The sequence below is a fragment of the Trichoplusia ni genome, unplaced genomic scaffold, assembly GCF_003590095.1.
Source record: "Trichoplusia ni isolate ovarian cell line Hi5 unplaced genomic scaffold, tn1 tig00001853, whole genome shotgun sequence".
NCBI lineage: Eukaryota > Metazoa > Arthropoda > Insecta > Lepidoptera > Noctuidae > Trichoplusia > Trichoplusia ni.
The window spans coordinates 6,124-15,082 of record NW_020800157.1 but is presented as its reverse complement, the minus strand read 5'-3'; the positions used below and the strand labels follow the sequence as shown (position 1 = coordinate 15,082).

The following is an 8,959-nucleotide window of genomic DNA, read 5'->3' as shown; positions in this document are numbered from 1 at the left end:
TATTTTACTAATGAAAAATTAAAAACGTTTATCTATACAGCAATACAGTAAAATTGTATGTTTACTTACCACTTCTTTAAAACTTTACTTTTATCTATTTAAGTAACTTAACGGACACAAATTATTTTAATAATAAAAGGAACTTAATGCAATTTTAATGTTCCAACTAACTCGCACTCCACTCACAGAACCACATCAAATTAAAATTTGGTAACTTTACGCGCCACTTGACATTTTTTAAACAGTGTAGGCAACGATTCTTCCGCATACAGCCAAAGCCGTTGTTGATTTAATAATTTTAATTTTTTTTTACACCCAATGCATTGGAAACATTAAAATTATTAAAATTAACAATTATTTATATCACATATTATAAATCAGTTTTGTTATTAAAAAGATATAGCATTTTAAAGACCTATTACCGGTTAATCGTCAAGACTTGAACAACACTCGAGCGGCCCGCAACGTAGCTAACTTCACTTCTAACAAAACAATCTCGGGGCAATCCCGATTTCAATCCAATGCTGACAATATTGTATTCAAGAGTACCGGATCACGTGACTGCAAAATTGACATTGGAATCGCATTGGTTTTGGATTGGAATTAAAATTAGCTTGAAGAGTAAGCCCCCTGGGGTAGTGTGGAAGGACAGGCTTTCTCAAAGCCGTTATTCAAGAGATGCGTTACTTGTTCCACATGTTTCTCGATATGTGCAGTGGTGCCGTGGTGGATTTTGGCGTCTGCCTCCCTCAGACCTTCAGATATATCCCTCGATTAGTGGTATATTCAACACAAAAATATTTTTTCAATTTGAACCAGTAGTTCCTGAGATTAGCGCGTTCAAACAAACAAACAAACAATCAAACAAACAATTAGTATGTTACACATGGCCAACCTTAGTAACACGCCGCATCAGCATCGAACCATATTCATTGCACAACAGCCCAACTTACACGAGGTGCAGGCGCAGCAGAAGCCGTGTTGCACACGGCCCCAACTTACATGAGGTGCAAGCGTAGCAGAACGCAAGCCACCGATTGACGTCAACCGATGTTTCCTTTATTGGTGGATATATTACAACAACAGAATTCTTTAGATCTTACATCGATCAAGTACTCTAATTTAGTTATAATTAATTGTAATTGAATATTAATAAATTAGTTTTTATTAAATAAATTTGCATTTTTTTGAGTCCTCCGGTTGCACCCATCGTAATTGGCGCAGTCGGTAGGATAGTCAAGTAAAGTCAGTGAATCGATCACGGGCGACGGCTATCACGAACCTACAGGAGTGCGGCTAGGAGGAGTATCCAGAAATCGATACAGCAGAGAAATGCAGATTTGGTAAGTGCCTAGATCTTACTAGAGTTGCTCGCCTTCCTATATTTTAATTTTTCCTTTGTGTATTTTCCTAGTGTTAATTTCCTCAAGTAGTTCTATTAAATTTCCAAAATTTTCCACCCACGAAAATCGCGGACCTCTGGGTCATTAAATTCTAATAGAATTTCGCTAATCGATGCGAATAGGAATTAAGATTGTATTTCAGAAAATAGTGTTAGTATAGAATCTAGTATTAGTAGATTTAATAGTAATTTAATCTCAAATATGAGTGTCGACTTAGTTGATCAAGTTTACAAGGCCTTACGCCTGTTACCCGAATTTGACGGCAACCCGAATGTGCTCACGCGGTTTGTACACTTATGCGATCAACTCGTTGGGCATCAGAGCCGGCAATCAGAGCCAGGGTTTGAGCTCAGTAACTTAGCCTTATTAAACGGTATTCTTAATAAAGTCACCGGACATGCCGCACGCACAATTAATTCAAACGGCATCCCTGAAACTTGGCAGGGCATTAGAAACACTTTAATTAACAATTTCTCGGACCAACGCGATGAGACCGCCTTATACAACGATCTAGCTTTGTTAACACAGAGAAACTTAACGCCACAAGAGTTCTATGAGAAGTGTCAAAGCTTATTTAGTACAATTATGACCTACGTAACTTTACATGAATCTATACCTACCACCATAGAAGCGAAACGTGCTTTGTATAAGAAGTTAACCTTACAAGCTTACGTTCGCGGTCTTAAGGAACCATTAGGCTCACGTATTAGATGTATGCGACCCGAGACAATTGAAAAGGCTCTCGAGTTTGTGCACGAGGAAGTTAACACCTTATATCTACAGCAGCGTAACGACCACTTACCGGAACGCAGAGCCATGCAGTCCACGTCCTCATTTGATTATACTAACGGTAAGTCATTTAAATTGCCTGTTCCGCGACCATTTAATTTTTCACCCTCTTTTGATCAGCCCGGTCCCTCGAGGCCTTTTTATCAGCCACAGCCGCCAAGGCAAATGCAAGCTTGGAGACCCCAAGTGCCTTTAAACCGCGGTCCTTCACGGACTCAACAAATGTTCAGTGCACCCCCGCCCAACTATAGACCTCAGAGTAACGTGTTTCGATTACCCCAACAAGGGCAAGGTCATATGCCCCCTAATAACGGCCCGAAGCCTATGAGTGGCGTAAGCCATTTCGCTCCCAAAATTACGCCTAGACCTCCGACAGGACATGACTGGACAAAACACGGGAATCCACCCCCGTCTAACTACTTCAAAACTCGCGAGATGAATATGAATGAGGTAGATTTCTATGACTATCAAGGGTACCCTGACTTTACCTATGATAGCTATGGCGATCAGTTCTACCAGTATTACCCCGAACCTTACACGTACGAGCCTGTGTATGAGCCTTCAGCTTATAGTGATTATGTTCCTGCGTACGTAGAGGAACCGGAAAGCATTCCAGAAAGAGTTCCTGAAGGAACAGCTGCCGAAAATCAGGATTTTCATATAACCCCGAGATCAGACAGGCCAAAATAGAAATTAATCTACAGACTCAGAGACAGCTTCCATATATACAGATTTCGAATCCCCCGCTTAAATTACTAATAGACACCGGCGCAAATCAATCCTTTATTAGTCCAGACATTGTAGAAAGATTTTATTCCCATATCCAGTGTAATTATGAGCCCTTCGAATTTACTAATATTCATGCTACTACTCGTAACAACTACTCTATTACTTTACCTTGTTTCACGGAATTTAATGAAACTTGTGATATTACTCTTTTCATTTACAAATTTCATAATTATTTTGATGGTTTAATTGGCCTAGATTTGTTAGAGAGACTCGAATCAAATATAGATTTAAAGAATAAAGTTCTTATTACACGTAACTCATCTAATCCTTTGTGCATGTACGATTCGCGGAATTGTAATCTTTATGAAGACATAATTCCCGCCAATTCATCCAAATTAGTTAGAGTCCCCATTAATTTTCATGATGGTGATGTAATAATACCAGAGCAGACTATATCCCATTGCTTTATTCGCGACTGTGTTACCTCTGTTAAAGATAATCGTGGTTTTATAGAGATCACTAACCCAACAAAACATGATGTAGTGTTCTCAATGGATAGACCAGTTAGTGCGGAACTTTTCAATGAACAGTGTGCTACCATCCATCAGTCTAGTAACCGCGTGTCCGAAGTATTATCACGACTACGCACGGACCATCTGAATCCTGAAGAACGAGCCAACTTAGAGTCACTTTGCGCCCAATACGCCGACGTTTTCTACATCGATGGTGAACCTCTGACTTTCACCAATCAAGTAAAGCATAGTATTCGCACCACAGACGAATTACCTGTCTATACCAAGACCTATAGATATCCTTTCGTTCACAGACAGGAAGTTCAGGATCAGATTACCAAAATGCTAAATCAAGGGATAATCCGCCCTTCACAATCAGCCTGGAGCTCCCCTATTTGGGTAGTACCTAAGAAAGCTGACGCGTCTGGGAAGATCAAATGGCGCATAGTAATTGACTTCCGTAAAGTCAATGAAAAGACGATCGATGATAAGTACCCGATCCCCAACATCAATGACATCTTAGATAAGCTTGGTAACTGTCAGTATTTTACAACTTTAGACCTTGCGAGCGGTTTTTACCAAGTTGAAATGGACCCAGCCGATATTCACAAAACGGCTTTTAATGTAGAACACGGGCACTTCGAATTCTTACGTATGCCCACGTACACATACACGTTGAAACGTGGAGGGAGAATTCTTAAGACCCATCGTTTCAACGTGTGATGGATAACGTCCTTAGAGACCTCCAAAATGTCATATGTCTCGTCTATCTTGATGACATAGTAGTATTTAGTGTATCCTTACAGGAACACATGGTAAATCTAGAAAAAGTCTTTAAAAGATTAAGGGAATCGAATTTCAAGATTCAGATGGATAAGTCGGAGTTCTTAAAGCTAGAAACCTCATACTTAGGTCACGTAATAAGTAAGGACGGTATCAAACCTAACCCCGACAAGATCATTGCCATCCAGAGATTCCCTATTCCCAAGACAGCCACTGAGATAAAACGTTTCCTTGGCTTATTAGGATATTATAGGAAGTTTATCCCAGACTTTGCGCGTATTACAAAACCTATGACGCAGTGTCTCAAGAAAGGTTCTAAGATCACCTTTACCGATCCAAGGTACGTTGACTGTTTCGAGAAGTGTAAGTCACTGTTAACTAACGACCCTATCTTACAGTACCCAGACTTCTCTAAGGACTTTGTCCTTACGACTGACGCATCCAACTTTGCCATAGGTGCTGTCCTGTCCCAAGGACCCATAGGACATGACAAGCCCATAGCTTACGCCTCTAGGACCTTGAATTCTAGCGAAGTTAACTATAGCGTAATCGAAAAAGAGTTATTAGCTATGGTTTGGGCCACCAAATATTTTCGTCCATACCTGTTTGGGAGAAAGTTTAAGATAGTAACAGACCATAAACCGTTACAATGGGTAATGGGTCTTAAAGAGCCCGGCTCCAGACTCACTCGCTGGAGACTCAAGTTGAGCGAATATAATTTTACCACAGTGTACAAGCAAGGCAAACAGAACACCAATGCCGACGCATTGTCCCGCATTGAGATAAATAATGAGGACACCATGTCAATTGTAGTTAATGTATCTGAAAATCCTCACTCAGTAGTAGATTCTGAAACCCTTACAGCCCCTACTAACAACTGCGACATACCTGACATCTCCGACACAGAGACGGTCCATACTAGTAACGAAAACCCAATCCTAGAGGTCCCACTATCAGATGAGCCCTTAAATAAGTTCAGTAGACAAATCTGTTTTGTTCTTGTAGGTGACATTAAGAAACGACCAACAGTGACTAAGCCCTTTGAAACACATACCCGAACGACCATACAGCTCTCCGAATCTAACTTAACTAATGACGTCATCAACGCAGTTAAAGAATATGTGAACCCTAAGGTCAGAACCGGTCTAATTATTCATCCCCATCTCGCTATGTATAAGATTATCCCCATAATTCAGGACAATTTCAAAAATTCATCTATGAACATAGTCTTAACCAAAATAGAATTAGAGAATGTTAAAGATTATTTGCATCAACAGGATATTATTAAAAAATATCACGAGGGCAAAACCAACCACCGTGGTGTAACCGAGTGTTATTTGGCGTTATCATCTAGATTCTATTGGCCCAAGATGAAAGAACACATCTCTAAGTACATAAATGAATGTGTTATTTGTGGCCAGGCCAAGTACGATCGTCACCCTATTAAACAAAGATTTAACATTGTACCACCCCCTAGTAAACCCTTTGAAATTGTCCACCTAGATTTATTTACAGCCCAAGCTGAGAAATTCTTAACCGTTGTAGACGCTTTTTCCAAATATGCACAAGCCTACCACCTCAGAGATAGCACCGCTTTAAGTGTAGTACAAGGTTTACTCGTATTTTGTACCCATTATGGGGTCCCATTAACCATTGTCACAGATGGAGGCCCGGAATTCACTAATCAAATTTTCTTAGAATTTTGCCGAGTTCACAAGATAATTCACCATAAAATATTAGCGCATTCCCCCAATGACAATGGCATCGTAGAGAGATTTCATTCAACAATTCTAGAACATCTCAGGATATTGAAGCTGGAAAAGCGAAATGAACCCGTCATTAATCTTATGCCCTATGCCATCTTAGCGTATAATAGTTCTATCCATAGTTTCACTAGATGCAGACCCTTAGACCTGATAACCGGACATTTTGACCCAAGAGACCCAGTAGACATAGATTTAACAGAACATTTACTCCAACAGTACTCGCAGGACCATAGGAAACGTATGACTCAGGTATACGACTTGATTAATCAGACATCTTTACATGACCGAACACAACTGACTGAGAACCGTAATAAGGATAGAGAACCTGAAAAAGACTATACCCCCGACCAACAAGTGTTTGTGCTGTTATGAGGATTCCCGAATTTCGGTTTTTAAAAAACAAAGAAATAAAACTTAGATGAATATTGAAGGACACTTTAATTACTTTAGGACTCGGTAAATAGGGCAAGTGTCACGCGCGGATGATGGAATCGAACTGTCGCAAAGAGGGCGTCTTATTATTATGAACTATCAAAAGTGCTGACAAGGGATATAGAAAGAGCCGTTGGGCACTATCATATACATTACATATATATAACAGCCCCCAGGGTTTTGACTAAACTTATCCTTAAAAGGTTAAGTTTATGCAAGGGATTTACGGATTTTAGGTGCGGAAATGTCGGAAGAACTAGCAGCAACTTCTGTAAGCTCTTCAGCTTTTTCCGTATTACATTTGAAAGCTTGTCTATTTAAGAGACGATGACAAATGCCCGATTTTATAAACTTACAAAATAGTACAAAATATATATTACAATAATAACAGATATAATTATTGTTACATAGGAATAATATTCACCATATAAAACAATATGTGGTTTTTCAATTAATTTGTCAAGGTTATTGACAATGCGGCTGGTTTCCAAATTTCGTCGTGACGTTATAGAATCAAGGTTAATATTAGTAAGATTTAAAACGGGAATTTGAGGCTTAAGTTTCGATAATGTTTCCGAATTACAACAAGAGTCATTTACTAGATTAAAGTTAATTTTAATTGTTTGGACCTTAATTGTTTTGTAATATTTGGGTATTAACCTTGAGTCTTTATAAAAGGCTATACAATACGGAGGTAAGTTTATCATGCCTGTGCCTGATATGATAACTTCAGTATTGGAAGCTTTACAGTCTATGGACAATTTGGAAGGGTTTGTAATAACATATAACCATGTATTGTTAGACAACGTTTGCCAAATATCTAGTTGGCCTTGAATGAATTGGGTCTTACAATTACTAGGCACAGATTTTAATGCTTTTGAGATTATATCCGATTCGCAGATCGGAGTCCTGGCACACGAGTAAGTATCTAGGTTGTCACATATATAGTACTGGTTATTTATTGTCTTACAGCTACTTAGATTATCTAATTTACTATAATATGATCTATCTCTGTTAATAGCTAGATATTTAGTAGAGGGAATGATCATAGTATAAGTATCATGGGTTACAGAAACTGGATAAGGTATGTTATGATATAAATCATAGCTCCTGGAATTTACTAAAGGTATTTTTAAGGCAAATACAACTTTGTTATTATTATAATAACTCGCAATTTCTGAAACATTCATTAAAGTGTGTATATTTTCTAAAGTTAAACTTAAAGGAAATTGATGATTATCAGCTAAAAACCTATAATTATTAACAAGCTCTGTAAATAGCTGTTTTGGACTTATAATAGAAGGATACAAAATATTTAATTTACTAAACATAATAGCGTTTACAGTGTCTTCTAGTTTAAAAGATAAAGTTAGGAGACTACTTTCTAATAAATTTAACATTCCATTGAATTTAGTTTTTAATATTAATTTATCAGCTAACAAGGTCAAGTTCTTTTGGAATAAAGCTATGTCATCAATAGCATCATTTAATCTCTGCTCGTTGACACTAATTTTATTTACTGAGTCTTCTATTGAAGAGAGTGTTGAAGTAGTTACTAATATATTTTGTTTGACTAATTCGGATAATTTAGATTGATCTTTCTCTATTAATTGAATAGCGTTACTATAATTTATTGCGTCGTCTTCGTTCATAGTACCAAATAGATTTTTGAATAGGGTGCCAATACCCCCAAACCAGGCTGAACGTTTAGACCTTGATTCAATTAAGTGAGAAATAGAATCGTAATCTCGAATAATGTCGTTGTATCTTATTGATAACGGCTGGTGCAAATTAAGACACTCGATATCGGTATACAGAGCAGTCTGCTTACATAGGAACTTAGAAGTGCCTATCACACCGTTAAGATTCTTAATATGCGGTTGAATAAATGAAATATCTATTGGAATTAGTACGCTAAGGAAACCGTCTATCATTTTTAATGACCCAATGGGGTCAAAATATATGCCGGAAGCATTCGCGGAACTTGTGATGAACATTGCTTTTGCGGAAGACAGAGAACTGTAAAGGAATAATTAAGAGTTAAACTAAGACTAACTAAACTTAAATATTACGTTAAGTTAAAACAAGCTTAAAGTGATTATGACACGGTGTCACGGCGATGAGCTAATTTTATTTCATCAAAATGATGGGACACGTGTCGTCTATTTATTAATAGCGTTACACTATTTCTACCATTAACCTTAATAATTTTATAAGGGCCTTTCCAGACCGGAGATAGAGCCTTACGCATACGGAGGTGATTTTTAAGGTACACATAGTCACCAGCATGGTAACTTACAGGTCTTGTGCGGGCATCGTAATAGGCTTTGGAAGACTCTTTCGACTTCTTTATAAATTCGACGGCTTTATCACGCGTGCATTTAAGGCGATGTTGAAGCATCTTAATATAGTCTGGATACGAGGCATTCATGTTAGGTTCATATATGGAATTAGGAAGGATTGGTTTATGACCGAAAATCAACTCGTAGGGAGTGAAATTTGTTGTTGAATGTATAGATGTATTATAGGCGAGCATAGCAGTATA

The 8,959-nt window shown here is 38.0% G+C and overlaps 1 pseudogene; it reads right to left on the bottom strand.

Annotated features, from left to right (window-relative positions):
* Nucleotides 1-6,509: 6,509 nt before the first annotated feature.
* On the bottom strand, nt 6,510-8,428 carry LOC113507370 (annotated as a pseudogene).
* Nucleotides 8,429-8,959: the final 531 nt, after the last annotated feature.